The 26460-nt window shown below is 43.7% G+C and overlaps 2 long non-coding RNA genes across 5 annotated transcripts in view; one reads left to right on the plus strand and one right to left on the minus strand.

The window, feature by feature from the left end:
- Positions 1-2544: 2544 nt before the first annotated feature.
- On the minus strand, positions 2545-10520 carry LOC310673229. 3 transcript variants are annotated; one of them, XR_014508924.1, is made up of 3 exons: positions 9404-10520; positions 5682-5784; positions 2545-2899 (listed from the first exon to the last, which is right to left on the minus strand). It is a non-coding gene; the product is annotated as an uncharacterized lncRNA (long non-coding RNA). The 3 variants fall into 3 exon arrangements; XR_014508925.1 differs by lacking the exon at positions 9404-10520 and adding an exon at positions 8673-8938; XR_014508926.1 differs by lacking the exon at positions 9404-10520 and adding an exon at positions 6634-8234.
- A 1191-nt stretch (positions 10521-11711) lies between these two features.
- LOC310673224 overlaps positions 11712-26460 on the plus strand; it is a 34437-nt gene continuing 19688 nt past the window's right edge. Inside the window, exons 1-2 of one of the 2 annotated variants that reach the window (XR_014508921.1) lie at positions 11712-11772; positions 12101-12216. This is a non-coding gene — a long non-coding RNA (uncharacterized lncRNA). The other variant, XR_014508922.1, reaches the window with a different exon arrangement.

Genomic DNA, 26460 nt, shown 5'->3' on the forward strand with positions numbered 1-26460 from the left:
AGTCAGACAGGAGATAGCATCAGATGTATATGCAGAGTTATTATTATTATTATTATTATTATTATTTTAAAAATTGCATTAAAGAATCTTGGAAGTAGAGTGCTAAGTGACATCTGGCAGTAAGCATAGTGGAACACATCTTGACTTATCAGCACCATTTTTCAGTGTACTTTTTAAAGCTCATCTTTTAATTTTTGCTAGGACCGTTAAAAAATATACAGTGGCACCTTGGGTTACATACGCTTCAGGTTACATACACTTCAGGTTACAGACTCCGCTGACACAGAAATAGTACCTCAGGTTAAGAACTTTGCTTCAGGATGAGAACAGAAATCGTGCTCCAGCGGCGCAGCAACAGCAGGAGGCCCCATTAGCTAAAGTGGTGCTTCAGGTTAAGAACAGTTTCAGGTTAAGAACGGACCTCCGGAGTGAATTACGTACTTAACCTGAGGTACCACTGTATACTGAAGTACCTATGCAACAGCTCTTGAATAAAAAGGCATGTGAGCACAAATCTAAATGCTGGTTTTAAAAACATCTCGTATCACTCAGTGACATCTTAGCAGCATGGTGTTTGGCTTTGTTTTTGCCGAGTTTTTAATTACTGCCAACATCATTTTTAGTATTTCATTTTAAAATGGTTCTCACAGTAATAATGTACTATAGAGTGTTTCAGTGTAACTTAAAGAACTGGTTTAACGAACTGATTTAAAAAGAATTAGAAACAGCATGCTGAGAAGTGTCCCTTTTCAACGTACACAACTACAGGTATATCACGTCAACTAGTGTAGATAGTACAAAGCTGGGTGTACACAGGTAAGATGAGCCCTGCTGGATCAACCCAGGAGCCTATCTAGTCCAGCACTTGTCATCACAGTGGACAATCCAATGTCCATGAGAAGCACACAACTGCTATATTTCCCCTCTAAAATTGGTGGAGAGTCCATTGCAATTTTGTTCCTCTGCTAACATACCTGCAATGACCAAATGCTAGCACCAACCAACCTATAAGCCCCCACAATTCTTACTGTGCCACAGGCTTCCTTTGCCTTCTATTATGACATGTTAACATGATTCTTCTTCTATAATGTATTCCTAGTATGTTATGTTTTCTAAGCCCTGCAGTGGAATAATTAACTACTACCAGTAGAGTTGCAATTCCAGCAGTAATACCCACAGGGTGAGCTTGCTTTGTGGATCAGCACCTTTGCTGCTAGGGCAGTGCCAGTGATTGGAACCATCTTGCCTTGGATCTGGCCACAAAAAAACACTCCCCCCCTCCACCCAACCCAAGGCAGGCCTGTAAAGAACAAGGCTTTCAACATCCCCCATCCAAATATAGGTTGCTCTGATCCCCCTTCCCTACCACAGCCTTGGGGAGGATAATCATGTGGTGAGAGGACATCTGGGGACTGCAGGCGTACACAGACATCCATCCCCCTGCTTGTCACGTACAACAAACTTACAGCAACTGTTCATTCTGGGGCGGCGGTGGGTTCCTCCACTATTTCTTCCTTTCCCTCTCCCTTTCTCTCAAGTTTTCAATAGTCACAGAACTTCCCAGTACTAACGCCATCACGAAACTCAGTCATAATACCACATCATGGAGAGTGAAGTCCTCCTCTGGCTCCCTTCTTTCTGAGACATGTGGAATCGTGTGGTCACCAAATCATCACTGTCGGGGCTGGTGTGAAGATTACTGTTTTTTCCAGGCAACCCTCCCTTCATCTCTTAGATTCTAATAAAGGAACAGCAGCAGCACTTAGGGTTGATTTCAGGCTCTTTCTTCCAGACACATTGTGCTGCGGCTAAATTCACTGCTCAGTTGGCCTACCAGAGAGAGAAACTCCAGGGCCGGGTAGTGACTGCTTCATCTTAAATTGTGCAAAAGGGCTACATTTTTCACATGCAGTGTTTTACGTGTCCTCTTTCCAACCTCTCCCCCCCCCCTTGTGCTTCCACTCCATCCATCCAGTCTCAATGTCTGGGCAGATGTTACTGTTTGCATTAAGAAGCAGAGAACTCAGGGCTACAGCTGGGCTGCAACCATCTGGACTTGGAATGGAGGAGGGAAATGGGGAGCACTTGGAACCAGGGTTTCCATTTCAGCATGTGCTTAAAAACAGTAGCAGCTGGTTCCCACCACAGCCTTGACAAGCGCCTCTGCTCACATGTTTCACTGGAACCCAAAGTGGGAGAGTGGATTTTTCTCACCTGCTTCAAAGGATAGATGCTACAGAGCCACTGAAGAAACAAGCCTGTATGTCCCAATTAGTGCTTTGCCAAAAATTTCTTCTGCCTTCCCCCACTCTCCACCATCTTCCATCAATTGATGAGAAAAGTAATTGCATTTGAAAAATATCAAAGGGGAGGGGGGATTTGGTGAAATTCTTACGGGTTGGGTGCAGAATGTTTATTGTGCTTACCGTACTCTGAGGTGGCCAAGGGATTTTGTGCAAGACTCGAGCAGTGCAAGACTCCTGAGGTTCCAGGCTTACCCAGGGTTTGATTTCCTTGGAATGAGGGACGGCGGAGACTGTGGTATCTTCTGGATATATGGTTTATTTACACATATATACAACCTGAGTCTACAATGGAGGGGTTCACGATATTAAAAGCGCCAAAAGGCATTGCTCCTTCCATAGCCACAGTCTTGGATTCAAACACAAATCAAGCATGTCTCTCCCCTTCAGGGTTCTGCTTGCAGCCCACTTAGTGGAGAGCAGACACCTCCACTATGGTTTTTGTCCTTCTAACTACCAGCCAGTTGGTCAGCGTTTTTTGGCTTTCCAAAGGTGCACTGCTTCCTGAAAACTCCACAATGTCCTCAGCTAGATTTCCTGTCAGTTGGTAAGAAGAGGAGGCTGCATATCATGTACCTGAGTGCTGTCAGGCTGTGCTATTTTTTAAAAAGAAGAATATTTTTATTTTATTTTAAAACAAAACAGTGCCGAAAGGTAAAAGAAAGAATTCCCCTTATAAACAAAATCAGTGAGCATGCCCTTGGAGTTTTTTCAGAACAGAAAGCACCCACTGGGGAGGCTGCAGAGAGCTGGAAAGATTCATAAAGAAAAGAAAAGCGCATATAGAAACCTGGGCTATCTCATAACAATAAGGTATGTGCAACCAGTGTTAGAAACTGAGATATGAAAGCTAGGAAATAAATGGCACCTTAAACCTAGGTTATGGGCACTGCAACGGAGTGTCTAGGCATGTTTTTTTATAAAAGAATACAAAGCTGAAAATGAATGAACTGCAGCTAAAATCTTATGTGCATTTTTCATATGGTCTAGTCCTATCTGAAGACTGCAAAAGCAAAGCCATGCTTCCCCTGTCTGCCCCCCTAATATTCTTAAGAGGGTACCTTCTCCAGTCTTCAGAGAGTGGCTGGAAGTGGGGAGACAGAAAAAAGGTCCCCCTTTCCTTCCGGCAGTGACAGTTTTAATTTGAAATCTTAGGCACAATACTGTGCCCAGAGCTCAGAAACTGCTTGCATTAATGAAATTCCCTGTCGCAAAACGTGCTTAGAACAATGGGCGTTTCGAACGCTGTGTGCAACCCGGCACTCACCAAAACTATAAATAAATTATAAAACATCCTATGAGTGAGGCAGAGAAATGGAAGCCTCTTTTGCAAAGGAAGAACACTTTCAAGAAACCAAGGGACTAATTTCAGCACAGCACTAGTCCAAATGTAACATGAGGATGTAAGTCAAATGGATCTGTGCACAGTATAGGATGTGATGCTGTCTCAGCTGTAACTTGGACCCAAGTAGCAGAAATGCCTTGAGGCTCCCACCAGGCTTGATGCTCCAAGACCCGGGATGGGGGGTAAAATAAAATCAGCCTTTTGTGAGAAGAGCCTGGACTTCTCCTAACAACTACTTATGGCTTTCCATGGAAGACAATCTCAAATTTGGCTCCACATGATGAGAATGGTCCAGACTCTGCCCAGAAATGTCTACCAAACCTAACAGAATAGATGTTATGGGAGATACTTGTCTACCCCCAATCCACATTCCCCCCCAAGTATTTTTCCTGTAACATCTAAAGAAAGAAATGTGTGGCCTCCATGTCATTGTACTCAGCATTTCTCTGCTTACTGCAAGCACTCAGTGAACCAGAGTGGGAGTGGAGACATGTTGAGCAAGATGTTGTCAAAGCATGAATCGCTTTCACTAGAGGTAACTGCAAGTTCCTTTTGGGAAAATGAGAATGGGCAGTAGCCATACATTCCCAGTAATGTTTAGGGTGAAATCCAGCAGAACTGGAGAAAGGAGGGCTAACCCTCAAGACTTCTGCCCAAAAGCTTCCAGGTCTTTTGCCCAGCTGCTCCCCACTCTTGAATTCCTAAGATTCTGAACTTAGTGTTATTGCTCACAATGCAGTCACTACCTCTGACTACATGTGGCAGCTTCCCTATAGCTCTGTGCAAAACTGTCCTGGTATCTTCTAGGGATGGGAAAATCTGCCACTTTTGGTTTCTCTCAGTCTCTCATTTTTCAAATCTTAAATTCAGTTCTCCACATTTCCGCATCAATTTGCAAAATTGTTTTTGAAGTTGTCATGAAAATCATCAGTATTTTAGTGTAAAGTTCTCCTAACAAGCACAGTTTAATGCAACATTTTTGCATGTTGTTTCCATCAATAAATGCATTATTGCACACATTCCAGTAGTATATGCAGTTTTGTTTGGTTGGAGAGCTACATCACAAAATTTGTAGAAGCGAGAATTTTGAAGGATGGCTGTATTTCAGTCCAAATATTGATTTGGGAAGTTCATATTAGACAGATTTGCCTTTAAATGTGCACTGAATTAAACTCTCCCCTCTGTCCTTAGTGTCTTCTGGGATATTGTTTCATAGACAGATGTCCATGAAACGTCCATTGCAAACTGCCACCATTTATTTGCCAACATAAATGGTGCCACTAGGATACCAGACAGTAATTGGTGTGATGTCTGAAAACAGCTGTTACATTATATCGTTGATGCCTTCCATCATCAAGAAGCAGACTATGAGAAATGGCCTCCTTCTAGGTGGCAAGAAGACCTAATTCCTTTCTTGGTCCAACAGGAACAGGGAAGGAGAAGGAGAGAAAGAGAGAGACTCACTCAGCTGCTAAATTTGCCATCAGCAGCTAGCGAAAAGTTGGCTTGGCTGATTGCCCTGACAGAAATTGATGGGAGTCATGTGGCAGGCAGCACGGGAAGGAGCAATCCAATGCAAGGATTTATTATTATTATTATTGCTCAAGTTTGCAGTTGCTTGTGGTGTGCTATGCCAAGTGGGCTGTGGAAGCGCAAATGAAATAAAACCAAATTGAGGTACTGCGTTAAAGAGAGAGAGCGAGCAGATCCATATACTTATAAGCATATGGAGGTACTGGGGGCACGCCAGATGGTTCACCACTAATTGGGAAAGGCCTGGGTACCCTCTTATTGTGGCCATCAGAAGTAACCTCATGGTTATGAGGAGGGAACAAAGGATTAGAATGGAAGACACTCATCTGTGGATCAGAAAAGGCTCTGAGACCCTCAGGGTAATTTTAGCAGGCTGCAGTGGGTGACTGGATTCATGTGGCACAGAAAAGGACAGGCAGGGAGTAGAAAGTGGATGGCACTCTCCCAAGTACCACCCACAAAAGCAGCTCTCTGTGGCAAAAGGGGAACCACTACCTTACCTAGGCATGAATTCAAGTCTCTGCTCACTCATATATTTTCCTGATCTGACTCTGGAGCTGGTCCTCAATTTCCTTTCAGTCGAATGGAAATGTCAGTGATCTACTGCGAGAATAAATGGGGAAGTAGTTATCCTTCAATACATTTACTTTAGGAAACATCAGTATTAGTAGTTTTTAAAGTACAAGATCACACAACCTTTCTTTGATTGCTTATGGGCTTCTGCAGCTGAACTTGAGCTCCTGAGCTATGAGAAAAAGGTCTTATGGGGAAACTGGCAACAATCCAGAACTATTGGATTCTGGCAGCTCCCTCACTGCGAGAAGTGAAGTTACAGGGAACCAGGCAGAGGGGCTTCTCAGTGGTGGCACCCGCCCTGTGGAATGCCCTCCCATCAGATGTCAAGGAAATAAACAACTATCTGACTTTTAGAAGACATCTGAAGGCAGCCCTGTTTAGGGAAGTTTTTAATGTTTGATGTTTGATGTTTGATGTTTTATTCTGTTTAATATCTGTTGGGAACCTCCCAGAGGGGCTGGGGAATATGGGCAGGGTATAAATAATAAAGTATTATTATTATTATTATTATTATTATTATTATTATTATTATTATTATCATCATCATCATCATCATTTGCACATTCCCAAGGAGGGGTCTATTAGCCATGTACTGTGATATGGAAATCTCTTTCAAACTGTCAGTACTCGGTGGCAATACATAAGGCAGCCTATTTTGGTAGGAAAGCATCAACTATAGGCATCAAAATTCTGCATAGAGTGACCATATGTCCTCCTTTGCAAGGGATAGTCCTCTATTTGAAGGAGTCCTGTTTTAATTTGTTTGTTATCTATAGGGGGAAATGGTCTACTTGGTTTTAAAGAAGAGCATAGATATGATGGGTATACAGTATTGGAAACCTGGGGGAATGGAGAGAAACAATTGGATGAAGTCACCTGTAAATATAAACTTTATAAGAAAAACAGGCTCTTTGATCCAGCAGCAACTTCTTTCAATAGGAAAAGCAAAAAGTTCCAGTTCCACTTTCTCTTAGGAGGTTTCTTTTTTTATAGAAAAGACAAGGAAGGGTGCACAAGACTTCAGGGTTCAGCACAGATGGGTGAGCAACAGCCATATTAACCTAACCTAGGTGCACCAACGGAGCCAGGAAGGCAAGACTCTAGTGTCCTGACTCATTGTGCCAGTAGCAGCTACAACTGCGGAATGGGTTACCTGTTAGTATGGCTTGCAGCTGTTTTCCCAAGAATGTTTCCAGCATTTAGTTCTTTTTATAGATACAGCTTTTGGGGGTATCCCCTCCCTGTTTAAAGGCAAATGGCTCTGAATGTCTTGGTACATGTTTCCCTAAGAAAACATATTTCTTTTTACATTATGGTATCTGCTTTTTCAGATCCTATAAGCACTCTCATTGTTCTCTCTAGGTAAGTGCCCAAGGCTCCTTCCTTATTGGCATTGAGCCACTAAGCAGGCCTTCCCCAACCTCTTGCTGTTTTTGACATGTCTCTTTTGATATCTTTCAATATGATTTTATACCATTGTTTGGTTAGCTGCCTGGGAGACTTTTAATCAGAAAGCGGGTGATAATTTTTTAAATTAATACATAAATGCATGTCCAAAGCTTTTATAACAGGGTTATTCCTTATAACAATCACAAAAGGATTGAATTTTTAAATTATACAGCAAGGGTACAATGAAATGTTAAATTCCCATTGATCGTGACTTTTGCCAAAGGCGAATGACGTTTATTCAGAGTTGTGTTTTGGGTTTTTTATGAACTTGGCAGCCCAAGGCTAAACATATTTTTTTAGAAGTCAGTTTGCTCAGAACTGTAGCCCAAAACTCATGGAACATTTCAGTGTGCCGAGAACAAACATAAGAGCAAAAGGGGTGGGTGGAATATGGTGCAGTGGCTTTGGGTCTGAGCCCAAAGAGTGGGAGAGATGAGAGACTGTCCCCCTGTCCTTCTTCAGAAACTGGAAGTTGGTTATGGTTGTTTTGAAAGCTGTGGTCCTAACAAGAATCAATTGAAAGCAACTCCCATAAGAAATCAATGGAGCTTGTTACAACATCCAAGTGAGGAGCCTGAAAATCTAAAATCCTGTCTCAGTATGTGAGCAAAGGGATGAGGAAAATGCTTCCTGGCCTGGGATCCACTCTGCTGGCAACAGCCTTCATGTGACTGGAGCAGCCGGCCGGATCACTGCACAGAGTGATGAAAGAGTCCCAGTCCAACCGCCCCCCCCCCCAAAGGGAGCTTCAGATTACACTTCTGGTTGCATGAAGCCCATGGCTTCTTGCCAATGACCAAGTAGCTATCAGAGCCCTGATGGATGACGGCATCCGCCACCTGAGCCAATTTCCACTGGCAGCGCCACAGACCCAGCTTTCATCACCCATCAAGACATCTGTTGGTGTCCACTGGGGGCTCCAGGTCTCTGTTACAGTAGGGGATATTTTTACAGCTGAGTGGTAGGACTGGGATAGGTGAGAGAGGAAAGTTGAAGCAAAAGCTCAAGAAACTTTGCTCAAGAGGAAGGGAGGTAAGATACCCCCCACAACTTCATGGAAATTTGGGAGCCAATAATGAAAACGCTGACAGATGAGATCACTTCATTAGTATGCATTTTACCCATAATTCCTTTTTGCACCCACTCACAGGTACTAAGATGTAAAGTACAGTGGTACCTCGGGTTAAGAACTTAATTCGTTCTGGAGGTCCGTTCTTAACCTGAAACTGTTCTTAACCTGAGGTACCACTTTACCTAATGGGGCCTCCTGCTGCTGCCGCGCTGCTGCCACACAATTTCTGTTCTTATCCTGAAGCAAAGTTCTTAACCCTAGGTACTATTTCTGGGTGAGCAGAGTGTGTAACCTGAAGCGTCTGTAACCCGAGGTACCACTGTACCATGGGCTTAATCCACCCACAGTCAAGGACTTTCAAGCTCTTTTGATTTTTCACGAGAGTGTTAAATACCTTTGGCACTTGATACTGAGGCTGCCTTGGTGGCTACTAGTGCTTTTCCCCAGCTCCAGCTAGTTCACTAGTTCTAGACCCTTTGAGCAAAGATGACTTGGCTATGGTATTGCATGCTGTGGTAACTAGATTATTGCTATCCTCTCTGTGTGCCTTGAGGATGACTCAGCAACTTCAACTGGTCAAAAATGCAATGCCCAGATTACAGGCTGGGGTTTCAATTAGGACTCCTATAACCCCTGTTTTAATACAACTGCATCATTTGCCAGCTGCAGTGGCGTAGCGTGGGGGGTGCAGGGGGGCTCGCACTCGCAGTGCTAAAATCCATTGGTTAGGGGGCGCAAATTACTTGCCTTGCCCCGGGTGCTGACAACCCACGCTACGCCACTGGCCAGCTGATTTCCTTGCTCAGCTGAAGGTGCTCATGCTAGTGGTTAAAACCCTAAATTACTTAGACACTAAATAGCTGAATGACTGCTTCCTTCTCGGATGTTAAGATTAGCAGAGTAGTTTGTGAGATTGGCTTGGGAGAGGGCAGGCTGTGACTGTAGATTGTTTTAAAACTGTTTTAAGGCTGTTTTTTTTAATATTGCTGCAACCTACCCTGTGACCTGCTAGTGAGGCGCAGGTAATAAATGGGATGGTGATGATTATATTATTTTTTTTTAAAAAAAATGTCATTGACAGTCCAATCCCATACATTTCTACCCTTTGAGTTCAATGAGACTTACTCCAAGGTAGGTAGATATAAGATTGCAGGCTAATTCTCCATTAATGAGACTTCAGAGTGCTTAGCCTTATGTGGGTCATGCCATTTCTTTCTGGCTTGCGTATAAGAAAGACATGATTCTCAGTTAACCTCTCACCTCCTACTAAATTGTTCAGCAGAAATAAAGAAATCTGAGGAGCTACTGATGACATCTGTTGTAACATAGATGTCTGAATCTTGTCTCCTGGCTATTTGAAACTGGGCAGCCTAATCCGCAAAATAGATCTGCTTTAAGACCTTGGGAGTGGGGCTTTGATTTAACACAGGTGCCTGCATGGCAACCACCATGTTTGCTTTGAAAAAGTCCTCTTGTTTTTAGTGAGACTCACTTCTGACTAAACGGAATTTGGTGCAACCTGCAAATCTCAGTCATGAGCTAGCAAAACAACTAAGTACATCAGCTAGTGGAGACAACTAATCTGAGCAGAGCAAGAGACCAAGTAGGGGAGCAGAAAGAATCATGTTTTTGATTCAACCTGGTCCAGGCCAGGTTGTATGGGTCAGGTCCTTTAAATTTACTCTACACACCACCACTAACTCATCTAATGAGTTGTTCTTTAACCCCCCCTTATGAACTGACCCAGACCCTGAAATCATCATTGGAGGCCTTTTTTTCATGCACCTCCTCTGCAACAGCTCCAGAGGGTGGCAACACAACAATAGGCCTTTTCTGTGGTGGCTCCCCGCTTGTGAAATGCTCTCCCCAGGGAGGCTTGCCTGGTGCCTTTATTACACTTCTTTAGTCATTGGGCAAAAACATTTATCTGGATAATTCAGTTGGTAAATCAAGAGACTCTTAATCTCAGGGTTGTGGGTTCAAGCCCTGCGTTGGCCAAAAGATTCCTACATTGTAAGTGGTGGGACTAGATGACCCTTGTGGTCCCTTCCAACGTTACAATTCTGTGGTTATATCTACGATTGCCATACATCTGGAATTTCCCAGACATAGCCAGCAATTAACCATCTGGAAACCCATGTTGGCAGTGTCATTTCTGGCGATTTCCCTTAAAAACAGCTCAAAAACTTTTTTGCAAAAACCTAGAAAAAACTCAACAACTTTTCTGTCTGGATTGAAATACAGCAACCCTATATAATTCTTCTGGTAAAAGGTAAAGGTACCCCTGCCCGTATGGGCCAGTCGTGACCGACTCTGGACCAACAGCACTTAAGAGGCCGGGGGCCAGTGCTGTCCGAAGACACTTCCGGGTCACGTGGCCAGCATGACGAAGCTGCTCTGGTGAGCCTGCACCAGCGCAGCACACGGAAACGCCGTTTACCTTCCCGCTATAAAGCGGTACCTATTTATCTACTTGCACTTAAGGGTGCTTTCGAACTGCCAGGTGGGCAGGAGCTGGGACCGAACGACCGGAGCTCACCCCGCCGCGGGGATTTGAACCGCCAACCATACGATCAGCAAGTCTTAGGCGCTGAGGTTTTACCCACAGCGCCACCCGCATCCCTTATTCTTCTGGGCCTGTGGCTAATTAAACATTCTATGGCCTTTTAAAGGGATGCTGGTGGCGCTGTGGGTTAAACCATAGAGCCTAGGACTTGTCAATCAGAAGGTCGGTGGTTCGAATCACTGTGACGGGGTGAGCTCCCATTGCTCGGTCCCAGCTCCTGCCAACCTAGCAGTTCGAAAGCACATCAAAGTGCAAGTAGATAAACAGGTACCACTCCGGCGGGAAGGTAAACGGCGTTTCCATGCACTGCTCTGGTTCGCCAGAAGCAGCTTAGTCATGCTGGCCACATGACCCAGAAGCTGTACTCCGGCTCCCTCGGCCAGTAAAGCAAGATAAGCGCCGAAACGCCAGAGTCGGCCATGACTGGACCTAATGGTCAGGGGTCCCTTTACCTTTTACCTATGGCCTTTTAAACTGTGGGTGGGTTGGATTATTGTTTTTGTTTATTATGGTATCTATTTTTGTGTTTTTACATTGTAATCCACCCTGTGAAGTTCAAGTGAAGGGCAGTATAGAAATTAAATTTTAAAAAATAAAGTAAAAGCTGAATATAGCAAGTTATTATATTTTTTGTTTTCAGTAACACTGTTTGGATATTTTGGCTTTCATAACATGTGCCTAAAGCTCTATTTCTAATGCAAATCCTATTCCTGCCTACTCTACCCACTGCTCCTTAGTATCCACACCAGCCACTCTTCTCCTTCTCCCTCCCTCCACCCTGCCATTTTCCTTCTCACACACCTGTTCTAACTGTCACACTTCACCCTCAGCCAATCAGCACCTGCCACATACCAGCATTCTATGCCCCTGCCCACCACACTCACTTTAACTCCTATCTTTCAAATATCTCCCTCCATAACATTCTACCGTATGTCTCTTAATATGCAAACCTATGCAAGTCAGTTACATTAAAAAACGCCACAGTGCTCCCCACAGGGAAATGCAGCTTTGTTTTTTGGGGGGTGGGGGGAGGTTCCCTACAGCACTTTTATGGTGCACTCCTCCCTGGTATCAAACTGAAGAAGGCTGCTCTATAAATATTTTTAATGATAAACAAGCACTCAAATTAATCCCTGCTGAGGTGGAGCCACCATTTGTGAGGTCTGAGGAGATGATGATAATGCATCCACAGCTGTGGGCATGAGACACCTGTGTTACCATGGCAACTGAGTGGGCCTTTCCCTCTTCCCCTACAGGACACAGCGAGCAACAGCTGTGATGTCCACCATTGCCCAGACTCTTTCCTGGTGGAGAAGGTGAGCTGGCAGATGGACAAAGGCAGGCGGTCTTCTGGCTGCGGAGCGATAACAAGGCAAGTTCAATTGTGGAGCGGGAGCACGGCTGGTGCCTAGCGAGGGGACCCAGGCCTAGGGGAAGGTGGCAGACATTGGTGGGGGGAAGATAGTGGAGTTGCATTCGGAAGCTAGTGGGTGCCCTAAGGCAGAAGAAGCACGTGGTTGTTTGTGGGTGTAAGCTGGTTGAAATTAATCTTCAGAAGCCGGTTGACAAACCCCAATGGATATTTGGGGGGTGGGGTGAGTGAAGGTGTCCATTGGGGTTCTTAATGGATGTCTCCTGGAGTATGCTGGAATGGGGAGTTTTGAATGTGAGGCTTTGAATGTGATCAAGGTGAATGGTCTGTGTATGTGCATGAATGTGATGTGTAAAAGGAAACTGGTGGATAGATGAAACACACGAAGGGCTTAAGTGCAAGTCACCTAATACTTTTAAAAAACCAAAACCCACCAGTTATTCAAAAGTATATCTACCTTTTTTCTGCGAAGAAACAGAATGGAAAGTCAAATACTTGAGTTTATGGTGCAACCTGCCCCCACCCCTGTATCACTACACATGAAGGGTGGACTGTAAATATTTTCAATAATAAAAGCTTTCAGTAATAAATAACTGCTGAGGTGCCCCTTATATTTTAAGGTCTAGAGAAGCTGTGCTGATGCCTTTCCAGCTGTTGCCATTAATATACTGCCTCTGTTGTTGCAAAAGGACATGGCAACTGAGGAGAAAGAGGCAATTATTACTGGGAAGGGGAGAGTCCAAGGAGAAGGAGGCTGAAGGGAAGCTGAGGAAGGGACACCTGGTGGCACAGAAGGCAAATCAGGGTTGGTTCTTTCCTGTTTTCTTGAGTTGCCAACTTTTTCATCTCATGGGGCTTCTGTGCCTGTCTCAGCTACATAGATGTAAAAAAAAATAATGATTTTGTCCCTATGAATCCCCTCCCCAAATCCAAAATAAACTTAAGATCCCTAGGGTCTGAGTTTATTGCCATATTGAGGGGCAACCCTTGCATTACAGCACAACAAATCGGAATACCCTACCTGTATGAAAAGGTACAGGATTTCATCAGGAAATTAAGGGACATTCACTGATTGGAAACAAAGCAGTATGTCAAGCCCCCAAAAATCTTCAGCTGCAAACAGTATTGAAGGCAGGATCACTTATAACGCCCCCACCTGCCCAACCCCCGGATACCATTATGAGCATAAATCATCATGAAGGCACAAGGGAAACGACATCTGAGGGGGCCTTGTACCTAGTTTTTACTCAGTACTTGTTCTGATTTGTTTATGGGACATTTATATGACAAGGAGCATTCATCGCCATTTAATTTGCTTGCAGCATGTTTTGGCCTTTTCCTGTTAGCATTCAATCACCCTACAGTTTTCAATTTGTTCCCCATCACTTTCCAAGTGGCTGAAACGTCAATTCTTTTTTTTACAGTACAGGCGAGTCCAATTGATGTGAAACCGCCAATGCGCAGGTCCTTTTGGACCCAGAATAGGGATGGGGCAGGGTGGAATGGGTGGGGCAAGTTTTTGTGCACTCCACCAACATGGGGAGGGGGGGAAGGAACCACTGTGCAAAATGGTCACTTCCTGTAGATAGTCTAGGGCAACAGAGCCCTTTAATCCACTTTATGTAAATCTGAAGTTTCTGTATGTGTTTGAATCTTTCCCACAAAATAGTCAGAGCTTGGAGGAACTTTAAATGTTAAATACCAGTTCAGAGGTGGGGAGAGTGTTGTTATTAATATTTCAACATGCAAGGAGGAGAGATTTAGGCTTTCCTTCTCAACTGAAACCTCTGTAAAATTCTCCCTCTCCAGTATAGCAATTAGTCTAAGGAGGAAAGTGCAGTTATGCTATCACGTAGTGCTATTAATGTTTATTTGGGTACGTTTCAAATATCTATTTATCCCAGTCATTGCAAAGCCCTTCCTTCTCCACGACCCTTTCTTGTGACTTGTTGTTTTTTTAAAAAAACTTTTTAAAATCTGTGCAGAAATCTACCTATTCATGATTTCCCACTGAGACTTTTTGTTTCCACTCTTGTCTTTTCCACTAACCTTGAAAAACCTCCAGCTGTTTTGCAGTTTTACAGACCTCAACCCTATTTTCATTTTTACATTTCCTTTGGACAAACCCAGGGAAAAAAGCAACTGGGGGCAGCACACAAGTGGTCTGTGCTCAAGTCTGCCATCACATTTAGTAATGTAGTGCATTGGACTAGGAGACAGGTGGCCCAATTTGAAATATCCACTCAGCCATGAAACTTGCTTGGCCAGTCACTGCATCTCTGCCCAACCTACCTCACAGAGTTGTTGTGAAGATAAAAGGGGAAACCACCATGCTCATTGCCTTGAGATCCTTGAGGAATAAGGAATAATATAGCAATATTGGCTATATCAATATCTTTAAAGCAGCACAACAATTCAATAAAAGGACAATTTTCTGTATAGTACACACTCCATGCATACTCCATGTGGGAACAAAGCAGTGGGTAATAAAATGTTAGCTAAAATGGTGAGGGGGGTTATGTAGTTACTGAACTGCTGGGCTGATCATAGTGTAGGGATCCTAAATACCTACAGAATTGCTTTATTAATCCATGAATGCTTTGTTTGATTCATAGGATGCTACGATCGCTTGAAAATATATACTTTGGCAAAGTAACTTTACTCAAGTTTTTAGAAGGTCATGGGGTAGATGGAACATGAAAGTAGAACTTGACATTTGTAGGCAAGGGAAAGGGAAGTTCTCTTGACATGCTTGGATAACTCTTGTGGTTAGCATTAGTCCATTTTGGAGCAATGTTTGGATATGCTTGGATGTGGATGATTGGGATAATTAGAAATCTAAAACTGGAACATTTGGAAACTGGTACATTTGTGAAGTTGAACACATATATGCAAAATTCTGTATACTTTCACAGTTCACGTGAAACCAGCTACGTAGGATGTGAAAGGTCAAGGTGAGTGAGTGATATTTAGTGATTACCTATGATGGATAGAGGGAACCCTAGGTCAATTGCATAATCAACATTTATTTGTTGCCTTATTTACCTTGGCTATGGGAAGGAAAAGTGAGATGAAAGGAGTGGAGAACAGCTGGGAGGAGGTTGTGTTCATCAAACACCAACCATGCTGAAAGGGTCCATCTCAGGATGCAAATGTTGTTTATTCTAGTGTGAATGCATATGCCTGAATGGCTTGGAACATGCTGTGACTTTTTTGTAAAAATTCTGCAAAAAATAAAAGCTAGCTGTGTTTAGTTTCTCAATTTCTAGAGGTGACCAAACACCACTTTCTCAGGAAATCTTGAATCTGCCCTGTGAATTTTTGATCGATGGATGCGTTTACAGGAAATTGGCAACAGTGAAATCCAAAATTTTGTCCTTCAATGGAACAATGATCATTTCCTGTAGGAATTTTGGGCAATGCCTGTGAGTGCAGACCGCAGAGATTTCCAACTCATGTTGTTATTTCTTTTTAAGTTGTTGATATAGCAATGATTGGCGCAAGCCCTGCTCCAGAACTCCCAGCCATGCATTCATAAAGGCATGGAGGGGAGAAGCAGGGCCATGCTTGCTGGCCCAGCTCCCAGTATTGTGTCTTCACTAGCTCCACCTTCTCAAGCCCCCATACATTCAGCAGAAATTATAAAGCATGGAGACTATCCCTTCAGGTTGCCCCCTGAACTCATGGAGGTCAGGAGGGCACACCTTTGTCCCTCTTATTGATGCTATGAGCACACATGTGCATTATTCATTAACCCTTTTCAACATTTCATGCGCAGTTGCCATTTCTGACAGCAGCAATACTACCACAATGAGCTACACATTTCATAGCCAAACCTCATGTTGAACTCAGTGAACTGATCCCCAGACCAGAGATCCAAGGAGGATCCAATGGAAATGTTTGTATTTATTTATTTTTGCTGGCCTTCTCCACGTTGTCAGTAGAGTTTTCCAGAAAAAAACAGAATGGATGCCCAGAAATCCAACACAAAGTGGCTCCTCCCAGCCTCTGTTTACAAAATTATAAGCATTCCCCCCTTCCCATTACAATAATATTCTTCATCTTCTATCTGAGTCAGTGCATGGAAAAAATGATTTCACCGTGCAAACATTTCTGATGAATCAATACGGAGAAAGTAAACCCATGCAAATGAAAAATACTGGGATTTGGGGGGTAAATCACCCTTGAAGTAGAAGCATCCAGCATTTGAGCTTTAAGAACAAGCAAATCATCCCTAGCTATTTCCAGATGGAAGGGAAAGGATATATTTTCCAGACGCCGTTTTGCATGTTGCACCTATACTTAAAGCAGTTTGGGGTTTTGCCCATGCCGTAGGAGAATCGTAACTTGAAATGAGGAACACATATTGCCCAAATTGCAAACAAATGGATGGATTCAGAGAGGAAAAACTCCGCCCAAAATTGACCAGAGTTGAAATAAAGGTAGGAGGTCAGAATTAGGAGCCAGGCAGGCCACTGTGCAAATTAGTTAAGTCTTTGCAGTAGGACTGAGGAGGTTTAGATTCACTAAGGTCAGTGGCAGTGAAATGGCTCTAAATCCAAGTATTCCAGTTTAAACCATTTGTGGGTTGGGATGAGGCCAGCTGCTAGTAATTGCTCCAAATCTGGGAAATTATTTGCATTCATTGCTTCTGAGCTTCTCTGCACAAAGAAGATGGAAGACAGATCACTTTTTTTGCAGCGATGTACATTAACTGTATCACTGTGACTTTCCCATGGAAGCCGTGTTCCTCTCTTGCCTTCTGACTCAATCGCTCTGTATGATGTCTCTGCCACCCGCTTACAATTGAACTTAAATAGAAATGCTTGTGTGTTACATTTGAAATGGCAGCAGTAGGTAAATCCTTGGTAGCAATGGATAAGAAACTTCTGTGGAAGTGCATTACAAAACTCTGATAGTATTTTAACAGGCAAGGCAAGGTGATGTCTCTCCTATGCCTGTTGTCTTTGTCCATGGAGTTTTGTTTGCCTTGCCAACAAAGGTGCGTATAGTAAAAGCTATGGTTTTCCCAGTAGTGATGTAAGGAAGTGAGAGCTGGACCATAAAGAAGGCTGATCGCTGAAGAATTGATGCTTTTGAATTATGGTGCTGGAGGAGACTCTTGAGAGTCCCATGGACTGCGAGAAGAACAAACCTTTCCATTCTTAAGGAAATCAGCCCTGGGTGCTCACTGGAAGGACAGATCGTGAAGCTGAGGCTCCAATATTTTGGCCACCTCATGAGAAGAGAAGACTCCCTGGAAAAGACCCTGATGTTGGGAAAGATGGAGGGGACAAGGAGAAGGGGACGACAGAGGACAAGATAGTTGGACAGTGTTTTCGAAGCTACCAACATGAGTCTGACCAAACTGTGGGAGGCAGTGGAAGACAGGAGTGCCTGGCGTGCTCTGGTCCATGGGGTCACGAAGAGTCAGACACAACTAAACGACTAAACAACAACATTTTAACAGGACCTAAACCACTCTATGGTCTTTATAGGTCTCCAAAATGCTAGCTGTTGTTCCTCAACATGTCCAACGAGTAGTGCTATCTTGTGCAATGTGCAATGAGCGTTTCAGAGACTGACACAGCCTAATGGAGCTAATACTGAAAGATTTAAACCAGATATGGGGAATGTTTGACACTCCAGAAGTTGCTGAACTACAATTCCCATCAGCCCCAGCATGCATGGCCAATGACCAGGGATAATTAGAGTTGTAGTCCAGCAACATCTGGAGGGCAAAATGTTCCCCCAAATGTAGGATGAAGGAAAAGGGATTTTGATGCACCTGAGTAGTGAAAGGAGAGGCAGAGCAGGAGTGCTCACCTGACAGAGGGTGAGGGGTGAGGTCGCAGGAAGGTTGGCATAGTGCAAACAGGCAGGAGCATTGGATTGACTCTACTCGTGTGTATGCACCATGCCAAGCTTGCTTCTCTCCTCTCTGTCCTCGTATGTAGCAGCAATGTCACCAATGGGAGGTCAAGTAAGTGGTGACACACTATTCCACCAAATGCCAATGACCTAACCAGCACAAGGCATCAAGATGGTTTGGTGTGCTTTGCATAAAACAAACACAAATTAATTTCATCCAAATTCTACACCAAGGAACATTCAGTTCTTCAAACTGTATATATTATGCAGATCAAGTTGAAGTGCACATTTTGCTTATTTTATACAATTCATTTGGTCTTTGGTGCTGCTCTGTCTCACAGGAGACAGCTAGTCTGTTGCTGTTGAAATCTCATAGGTGGCAAATCTGTGCCTGTGTTGTGCCACTTCAGGCAAAGTGGGAGCATACAAGGCTAAAAACTCCTACATTCCAAAAACAAAAAGTCGTACCTTGGTTTTTGGAACAATTTAGTTCTTGAACATTTTGGCTCCTGAATGCCGCAATCCCAGAAGTGACTGTTCCGGTTTGTGAACTATTTTGGAAGCTGAACATCTGATATGGCTTCCAATTGGCTGCAGGAGCTTTCTGCAGCCAATCAGAAGCCGCTCTTTGGTTTCTGAACATTTTGGAAGGTGAACGGACTTCTGGAACAGATTCCGTTCAACATCCAAGGTACGACTGTACCTTGGCAATTGTACCCTGGCAAATGTGTTCACCAGCTAGGAAGCAGCTAAACTATTGCATATCCTAGAGGTGTGCTAAATATGAAATAGAGGCTGGGCTTTTAGTATTGCAGCTCCAGTCTTCTGGAATCTGTTACCAACTGAAATTAGAGAAGTGCCCAGTATCTTGTTGTTTAAGCAGCTACTTTTGTTAAAGGAGGCTTTCCCAATCATTTTGTGGATTAATAACAATTACAAGGAGGAGACAGGGGACTCCCCTGAGAAGGAGGCTAGTTCACCAACACAGGAGCCCGATATGTGGAGAAACGTGACTCAAAGAAGTAGGAGGCCCAGGGTTCGCTCTGATTGTCTAGAAATACACAATCGCTTTGAGGTCCTCTCCCCTAGCATGGAAGACGAAGAGCAGACTCCATTTGAGGATCTCTCCCTCATTACAGTCGATCACGTATATGAAGATGAGCAGCAAAGTCAGTCCTCAGGGAATGTGCAGGCGACCTTGGAACGGACCGCTCACGGAAGAACCCTGACCAAACCTAAGAGAAGGCGTGTAGTGGTCATAGGGGATTCCCTACTGAGGGGAACAGAAGCAGTGATCTGTGGGCCTGACAAGATGTCTCAGGAAGTGTGCTGTCTCCCCGGGGCTAAGATCCAAGATGTAACTGAACGACTGCAAGGAATCATAAAACCCACTGACAAATACCCCTTCCTCTTGGTTCATGTGGGAACCAATGACACTGCAAGCAATAGCCTCCAGAAGATCAAAAGAGACTACGAGGCTCTGGGCAGGAAATTGAAGCAACTAAATGCACAAATCGTCATCTCATCTGTCCTCCCAGTTGAACGACGTGGCCCAGGGAGAGAGAGGAAAATAGTGGAAGTAAACAGCTGGCTTCGCAAATGGTGTAAACAGGAACGGTTTGGATTCTTAGATCACGGACTGCAGTTTCTTGAGGATGGACTTCTGGCAAGCGATGGGCTGCACCTCACAACGGTTGGGAGGAATGTTTTTGCCAAAAAACTAAGAAACCTCATCAGGAGGGCTTTAAACTGACTAATGTGGGGGAGGGAGACAGTGCTCCTGAAGGTAGGAGTCTATTAATTGATGAAGATGATCATCCAAATGTCATAGACCAAATGGAGCAAACAGCAAGCAGACCTAGTGGTGGGAGGAAAAAATCCTTAAATAAGAGACACGGGGGAATGACTAATGGACTTCAATGTCTGTACACTAATGCACAAAGCATGGGAAATAAACAAGATGAGCTTGAGCTCTTGGTACAGCAAACTAAATATGACATAATAGGCATCACTGAAACCTGGTGGGATAAGTCCCACGATTGGAATGTAAAAATGGAGGGATACAATCTATTTCAGAGAAACAGACCAGACAAGAAAGGAGGAGGAGTGGCGTTATATGTCAGGGATGTGTATACCTGTGAAGAGATCCAAGATTTAGAACCTCAAAGCCAAAGTGAGAGCATTTGGGTCAAAATTAAGGGAGAGAAGAATAATAGTGACCTCATTGTGGGAGTTTACTATAGATCCCCAAGCCAAACGGAGGACATAGATGATGCCTTCCTGGAACAGATGGCCAAGCATGCAAAAGGAAGGGAGATAGTAGTAATGGGGGACTTCAATTACCCAGATATTTGTTGGATGTCAAACTCAGCCAAGAGCATAAGGTCAAACAGATTCCTCACTGGCCTTGCAGACAACTTCATTGTCCAGAAAGTGGGAGAAGCAACAAGAGGAACAGCCATTTTAGATCTGGTCCTAACCAATGTCGATGACCTGGTTAGTGGGGTAGAAGTGGAAGGATCATTAGGCGCAAGTGATCATGCTCTTCTGAAGTTTACTATACAACGGAAAGGAGCAGCCAAGCATACTAGGACTCAATTTCTTGACTTTAAGAAAGCCGACTTCATAAAACTTAGGGAAGTGCTGGGTGAGATCCCATGGACAGTAATACTAAAAGGAAAGGGAGTTCATGATGGCTGGGAGTTTGTTAAGAGGGAGATAGTAAAAGCACAACTTCAGGCAATACCAATGAGACGGAAACATGGAAGGTGCCTAAAGAAGCCAGGGTGGCTATCTAAAGAACTTTTAACTGAGTTAAGATTAAAAAAGGATGTGTACAAAAAATGGAAAAGGGGGGAAACCACCAAAGAGGAATTCAAACAAATAGCCAGCACATGTAGACACAAAGTCAGAAAAGCTAAAGCACAGAATGAACTCAGGCTTGCTAGAGAGGTTAAAAGCAACAAAAAAGGCTTCTATGGGTATGTTCGTAGCAAAAGGAAGAACAAAGAAACAGTGGGGTCACTCAGAGGAGAAGATGGTGAAATGCAAACAGGGGACACAGAAAGGGCTGAACTCCTCAATGCCTTCTTTGCCTCAGTCTTCTCCGATAAAGAAAACAATGCCCGACCTGAAGAATTTGGAGGAAATGATTCAGCAGAGGAAACACAGCCCAGAATAACTAAGGAGATAGTACAAGAATACTTGGCTAGTTTAGATGTATTCAAGTCTCCAGGGCCAGATGAACTGCATCCAAGAGTATTAAAAGAACTGGCAGATGTGATCTCAGAACCACTGGCAGTCATCTTTGAGAATTCCTGGAGAACAGGCGAAGTCCCGGCAGACTGGAGGAGGGCAAATGTTGTCCCTATTTTCAAAAAGGGGAAAAGAGAGGACCCAAATAATTACCGCCCAGTCAGTCTAACATCAATACCAGGGAAGATTCTGGAGCAGATCATTAAGCAAACAATCTGTGAGCACCTAGAAAGGAATGCTGTGATCACCAATAGTCAGCATGGATTTCTGAAAAATAAGTCATGTCAGACTAACCTGATCTCATTTTTTGACAGAATTACAAGCCTGGTAGATGAAGGGAACGCAGTGGATGTAGTCTACCTTGATTTCAGCAAGGCATTTGACAAGGTGCCCCATGATATTCTTGTAAAGAAGCTGGTAAAATGCGGTCTTGACTATGCTACCACTCAGTGGATTTGTAACTGGCTGACTGACCGGACCCAAAGGGTGCTCATCAATGGTTCCTCTTCATCCTGGAGAAGAGTGACTAGTGGGGTGCCACAGGGTTCTGTCTTGGGCCCGGTCTTATTCAACATCTTTATCAACGACTTGGATGATGGACTCAAGGGCATCCTGATCAAATTTGCAGATGACACCAAACTGGGAGGGGTGGCTAACACCCCAGAAGACAGGATCACACTTCAAAAAGACCTTGACAGATTAGAGAACTGGGCCAAAACAAACAAGATGAATTTTAACAGGGAGAAATGTAAAGTATTGCACTTGGGCAAAAAAAATGAGAGGCACAAATACAAGATGGGTGACACCTGGCTTGAGAGCAGTACATGTGAAAAGGATCTAGGAGTCTTGGTTGACCACAAACTTAACATGAGCCAACAGTGTGACGCGGCAGCTAAAAAAGCCAATGCAATTCTGGGCTGCATCAATAGGAGTATAGCATCTAGATCAAGGGAAGTTATAGTGCCACTGTATTCTGCTCTGGTCAGACCTCACCTGGAGTACTGTGTCCAGTTCTGGGCACCACAGTTCAAGAAGGGCACTGACAAACTAGAACGTGTACAGAGGAGGGCAACCAAAATGGTCAAAGGCCTGGAAACAATGCCTTATGAGGATCGGCTAAGGGAGCTGGGCATGTTTAGCCTGGAGAAGAGGAGGTTAAGGGGTGATATGATAGCCATGTTCAAATATATAAAAGGATGTCACATAGAGGAGGGAGAAAGGTTGTTTTCTGCTGCTCCAGAGAAGCGGACACGGAGCAATGGATACAAACTACAAGAAAGAAGATTCCACCTAAACATTAGGAAGAACTTCCTGACAGTAAGAGCTGTTCGACAGTGGAATTTGCTGCCAAGGAGTGTGGTGGAGTCTCCTTCTTTGGAGGTCTTTAAGCAGAGGCTTGACAACCATATGTCAGGAGTGCTCTGATGGTGTTTCCTGCTTGGCAGGGGGTTGGACTCGATGACCCTTGTGGTCTCTTCCAACTCTATGATTCTATGATTCTATGATTCTATGATTCTACAATGGTATGCATGGTTTTTATTACTTTGATTTTACTGATTTACTTTTGCATCTTATCTTGTTGTTATGTATACTGCCTCAGTAGCTTTTGTGAAGCTGTTTATAAATCAGCAAACAAATGAATAAAATATGCCTTGGGCATAGCATTGGTGTTTACTGACAATCTGTGTGAACCAGTCTCTCTCCCTTTTAGCTAGGGATGAGGAAGAAATTTGAGTCAGTTTGCATTAAAAGACAAACTTTCTGAAACAATAAGAGGACCAAAACACAGGCATCCTTCAAAATTCGCAATTTGCACTTCCCCAAATTTTGCAATGCAGTTCTCCCACTAAGTAATATTTGTGAAAAATGCACACGCTAGGATAAAGTGTACATTAAAAATGTATATATTAGTGAAAATAACCTAGAAATGTGCATTATATTAGGGACAATTGCTTTACAAATATTTGCATATTAGGCAACAGTGCATTAAAAATGTGTGCATTAGGAGAAATCCATACTAAAATGATTATGAATTTTCATGACCAATTGATATGCTAATGTAGAGCTCTGAATTTAAGTTTGGAAAAATGAGAAACTGAGATGAAAACGAAATTGACAGATTTGTCTATCCTTACCCCTGAGCACTTAACTTCTTCTGTCATATCCTGGATTGAAGAATTGGCACAAAAGGAAGGCTTGAAAGTCCCTGTCACACAGTTCCACAACAAGGACATCCCTGCCTTGATGGGTGACTGCTTAGAAATGAAATGTAAACAGGCTTGGGAGGGGGAAGGTTAGCAGGAGAGAATAGCACAAGTGTACAGTGGTACCTTGCAAGACGAATACCTCGCAAGACGAAAAACTCGCAAGACGAAAGAGTTTTTTGTTTTTTGAGTTGCTTCGCAAGACGAATTTCCCTATGGGCTTGCTTCGCAAGACGGAAACGTCTTGCGCTTTTTCGTAAAACCGTCAATGCATTCCTATGGGAAACCGTCAATGCATTTCCTATGGGAAACAGTGCTTTGCAAGACGAAAAATTCACAAGACGAAAAAACTCACAGAACGAATTAATTTCGTCTTGCGAGGCACCACTGTACTTAATAAACTGCAGCTGCTAGCATGCCTACACTTAACCACCCACCCTGAATATTGTGGAAAAGGGAATCCTTTCCAACGGCTGGCTGTTTTTTTCCACCCAAAGAGGCAGCCTGCTCTCCTGCCCCTTTCCCCTTTGCTCTTCAAAGACCGTCTATCTTGTCAAAGGAGTTGAACTATAAAAGGAAAAGCACCAACCCTGGAAAGCTGGCCCAGAGCCTGGAGAGAAAAAGCTGTTTGAAAGGAAGTAGCCGACTGGCATCCACACACTGACATACCACTCAGTCCATTCTCCAGCCAAGCTATTTGCAGTTGGTCCTTTATCCCCCACCCACCCAGCTACTGCTTCATTTGCAGGGGGTGACTAACCCCTAGCGGCAAAACCCCATAAACAAGTGGAAAGGAGCCTGGAATCATGTAGCTGTTACCAATCAAAACAGCCGCAAGAAAGTAACTGAGAGGAGAAAGGAATAAGGGACAGCTTCCCCAGTGATGCTGTCAGGGTAGGATTTGGGGGCAGTGGAATGGGGAATAAGGGCCCCAAACACAGCAGGTCTGGCTTAACACATTTAGAAGTACAGTATGTGAAGTCATATGCATTATCACCTAAATACTTGCACACCCACACCCAAGGCTATTCAGCTTAGTGTGTGTAAGGCTACCTCTGCACCATACATTTAAAGCAGTATCATACCACTTCAACAGCCATGGCTGCCCCCCCCCCTCCCAAGGCATCCTGTGAACTGCAGTTAAGGATGCTGAGAGTTGTGAGGAGAGCCCTGTTCCCGTCACAGAGCTACAATTTCTACTGTTTCCTGGAAAGAGAGAATGGGATCTCCTAATAACTGTCAGCACCCTTCACCAACTACACTTCCCAGGATTGTTTGAGGGACATCATGACTGTAAAAGTTTCATAACAATTCTTTAAAAGTATGGTGCAGATGTGGCATTAAGCTACCTAAAAGAACCCATCTAGCAAAGCACTCCAATTCATCCTTTCTTTGAGCAAGTCAGGGAATGAGCTGGTGGAGGCAGCAGAAGCAGAGCGGAGATTAAGACACTGCGGTGTGGTGATGGTGATGAGGAGGACAGTGTGATTTTCCATAGGCCTTGCATCCCCCTGGTACAGTCCTGATGAAGGATTAATTACTATCCAGCACTTCATGCTCTATGATTACTCTAATACAGTAACGGCCACAGAAGTCATTCCAGGGGCTGGGTTTATTTACTTTCTTCTCCATAGGAGGAAACCTCTGCCTGCCTGCTCCCATGCCAGTGAAAGCATGTCTAAAGGCAAAACCAATTGCTGCATCTAGCTGGGGGGCTAACATATGGATTTAGCTGTCGCTGGGTGGCAGGGTGGAGTGAAACCATGCTAAAGTGGTCAGCTTGGTTTTTGTGTGTTTCTAAGAGACAAAGGCATCACTTTGTGGAACCCTGCATTGGGAGTGGGGAAGTCTGAGATTTAAAGACTTTAAAAAGAGACTTAAAAGAAAGAACAAGCCCTATGGAGAAATTCAAGGATTCTGGGCAGAAAGCATTTCCATGAAAGAGAGACCCCAGCCACCACCGCCTTCCCAGTCTTTTCAGCAGACAAGGCAAATGGAACTGTGGGATTAGTACTACAGGGCTGGAGTTAGGCAGACATTAGGCAGGGGCCTGCTAGTAGATCTCTGGATTATTTGCAAGAGATCTGCAAGGGTTTCTCTTGTCTCCCAGTTACTTGAATAAAACCAAAACCCCTTTTACCAACTACATTGGGCTGCTGAAATGAAGAAAGCTAACCAAGAGTGGACTGTGAGCGCTAGTAACTTCTGGTATACCCTGAGACACCCTATAATTTAATTCTTAACTACATGTACTCGGTATTTTACACCTGGCTCTGGTTGGTAAATCTTGAGGTTCTAGCAAAAAACAAAACAGATCAACAAGACTGAGGTCTGCCCACTCTGGTCTACGAATCAAACGTAACCATGTTTATTTTCCATTTGACCAAATCTCCCTGAATTTACTTATTAATACGTACTCATCTGGGTTATGAATTCTTGTGTGGTTACTGAGTGAATGGGAAATGGATGTGAACCAATTAATTTTCATGGAGTTCTGTCTCTGTAGAAGTAGCAGTGTCCTTTTCTAAATCACATTCAACAAAGGGATCTGTACCTTGGACTAGCCAGTCACTTCTGTTCTTCCCCAGGGATTAAACTTGATTGACCTGCTGTTTTGCAAGGAATAGAGTCAGGCTTGCAAAAACTTTAAAAAGCAGTTGGGGGCTAAGCACAGACTTGGGAGAGATCACCCAGTTTTTCTGCTCAAGGCAGTTTGATGTGCTATAAGCCTAACCTGTGTCCTTTCCAAGCAACCTCTTTATTGAGCATTCATCCTGCTTGGCTTGCACAGGGTTTTTGCTGAGACTAGATTATATCCTGTCTTTACTGAGCATGCATTCTGATTTATTTGAGGGGCATTTGTTCTGCATTCATCCTCATTTGCTTGTGCGATGTTCTTCCTTTTAGTCATTTG

Source organism: Podarcis tiliguerta (genome assembly GCF_965153285.1).
Source record: "Podarcis tiliguerta genome assembly, chromosome: 1".
Classification (NCBI taxonomy): Eukaryota; Metazoa; Chordata; class Lepidosauria; order Squamata; family Lacertidae; genus Podarcis; species Podarcis tiliguerta.